The sequence below is a fragment of the Alexandromys fortis genome, unplaced genomic scaffold (assembly GCF_014885135.2).
Source record: "Alexandromys fortis isolate MF-2015 unplaced genomic scaffold, M_Fortis_MF-2015_v1.1 scaffold_917, whole genome shotgun sequence".
In the NCBI taxonomy this organism is placed as follows: Eukaryota; Metazoa; Chordata; class Mammalia; order Rodentia; family Cricetidae; genus Alexandromys; species Alexandromys fortis.
Genome location: NW_026068785.1, coordinates 9886 through 12929, shown reverse-complemented (window position 1 = coordinate 12929; position 3044 = coordinate 9886).

The following is a 3044-nucleotide window of genomic DNA, read 5'->3' as shown; positions in this document are numbered from 1 at the left end:
GGAGATCTTTTAATACAATAAGGCATGGGGAGGGGAGCAAAATAACATCAAACTTGTTTGGGCAAGCTTCAAAGGATAATATTTTTATTTACCTAATTTATTATAATTTTATTTTGTATTTTTATTTTATATTTACCTAAATTTATCTACAATATATGTTAATGTAGGCATATACATATACAAGTGAATAGACATTGATATCATAAATAAACTAAGCCACTTGGACTGGTAAACTACCAACCAGAACAATAAACTAACAAATGGATAGTGTAGGGAATGAGAAAATTCCTTTGGAATGGTTTGTCACATTGTCAATGTGACTGCCAAAAATTATAAAGTATCTGTTTTCAGCTTGCTTACATTGCAGAAGTTATGGGTGGAACCCTATGTCTAAAGTCACTATACAGTTAAGATACAGGAATCAGATAATTGTAACTGGTCCTTAACTTTTTTCCTGTGATTTTACTTTTCCTGTTCCAGAAAATATGATTTAAGATGCTAAGAGGGGGATATAAACAGTCCTAACTAAGAATGGCAATTAGAAGCATAGCCAGATAAGCAAAATGGTACAAAAAGTGATACTCACATGTTGGCAGCAACCAATTGGCTGTCTGACAGGATAAATAGTAACTTACCAGGAGGGAAATCATTTCTAGTACTATCAACCTTTTCAAATGCCCAGGGGTAGTGAGATCATGGATATTAGAAAAACATCTACTACTGCAACTTTGCTAGATAAGCATATTCGGTCCTATATTCTAAATCTTTTCTTTATAACCAGACATAATTGTAGATAGAACCCCCTTCTGAAAAATGTTTCTCTTTACAGCAAATGAAAATCATCACAGAAATCCACACCTGGACACAAGGTAGAGAACAACAGATTGTGAGTCCAGGTCCCAATAGATTAATTTATATCTCAATTTCTGCATCTAAGGACCAGGGAACATCTCTGAAGAGGGTGTAGAAAGATACTAAAAGACAGAATAACAAGAATTCTGCTGTGGCACTTAAGATGCTAGAAATTATAGAATTAAAGATGGGAAAATGTCAATATCAATGTCAATGTTACTATGAAGGTAGATATTTATGCAGAGTTCCAGCAGTGGAAAATGACCACAAATATCTAATAAGTGTGGGAAGAAGGTGAAATAGCATCACCTAGTGGAAGAGTGCCACTGATTGTTTGTTCAAGTGGCACTGTGATTGGTTGTTCAAAGCAGAGTATAAAGCCCTGAAACCATATAACAATATATACTTAGAGAAGAAAATCATACTCATCAGGTTGTGTGTAATCCATATATATATATATATGAGTGTGCATGTGTGTGTATTTGTGTGTGTGTGTACATCAACAATAATCAGAGTAAAAGGCTGTAAAGTTTTGTGGGTGTATGCATACAAGATGTTTCATGGAGGGTAGGTAGGTGGGAGGGATTGTGGAAGGAAAGAACGAGGGAAAATGATGTAAATTGATGACAACTGAAAACAATAAAATGCAATAAAACAGCATCTGGTATCTAAAGAACACAGTTAAAAATTTGCCATTTGTGTTGAAAGTTTCTTTCTAATATCACAGATGACTGAACTTCATATATTTTGCATCAAGACGATGTGTTACTTGACTATGATTCATTTAAATCTTCTCAGTAATAACTATGTTATTTTCTCTCTGTTGAGGATTATTTACTTTTATTTTCATTACATGTCTTGAAGATTGTTTAAGATATTTCCATATATACATAGTTTCAATTGAGTAACTCCCAACAGCACCCTTTCCTACAAGCTACGACTAATGAAGCTAGTGTCTGCCAAATATATTTTTTAAAAAGAAAAAAAATACAGAAACAAGAAGAAGCAGAAGAAATTATGAGGAAGTGTATTGTTTTTCTCTGTGGAATGTGTGAACCTAAGAATCAACCATGCAAAATAAAGGACAAATAGCTTCATCTCTGTAAAGATGTATTTGCCATGGAAGATATTGTCTGAGTTTTCTCCTTCTAGCAAAACCTTAGTATAAGGTCTGTCATCATAGTGAGAAAAGGATCTGAGAATGCAATGTGTCTTTAGATAAGGAATTTATGTGTAAATCTCATGGGTGTTTAAATCTGTGAACATGGAATTTATAGGTACTACTCTGTGTAGAATACTGAATACAAGATCAAAATAAAATCTTAAGGTTCATCACTCATAATGATGATATAGAATAAAAATCAGCATCATGTGAAAGATATGAAAAAATTTCGGAACAAAATGTTCCAAAAACAGATAAAGGATTATATTTATAACAGATACTAATTTAAATTGTAAAATCTTTTGATTCCTTTAATTTTAAGATATTATATTATAACCACACCAACTTCTCCTTACATTTTTTCCTTCAGAAGCATTTCATAGTACCTCCTTTCTCTGACATTATTTGGGACTTCTTTAAAAATTAGTGCTGTCATATTCAAAATTGTGAAAATTTGATGAATATGACTGTCATGTGAGTACAGATAGAAGAAAGGGAATTGGAGTGAATGAATTTGCTAAGTGTTCCATAAAGCTTTTCAGAATATGAAATCCTTAACTAAGTTTGTGCATATGTTAATACTCAAGCAAACACACAGGCAGTTTCTTGATACATTAATGTTAGAGAGGAAAGGAAGAAGGATGTAGGAAGTATTTAAAAACTGTCCTGATTTGTCCTCTACCTGAAAGGTGAGGCAAATTGCCTAGGATTGAACATGATGCCAAAGCCGCAGGGAACTGTTGATGTTGGGGCCTCTGAGGTTATTTGTCACTCAACTGAAAATAAAGAATATTCTCTTTTCAAACTCTCAAGGTTCATTCAACTTTGTGCTCTAAACTTCAGTATGGATTTCAAAATTAATTTGTATCTTTTTATAACATATTGGGACAAAATGTGTATATTAATTTGGGAATTTAAAAATACATTGTATAATGGTAAATGTAAAGGGGAGAGTTGTCAATGGATATCTAGAAGATTCTTTTTATTGATTTTTATTATTATTTTTCATTATTGATTTTATTATTTTATT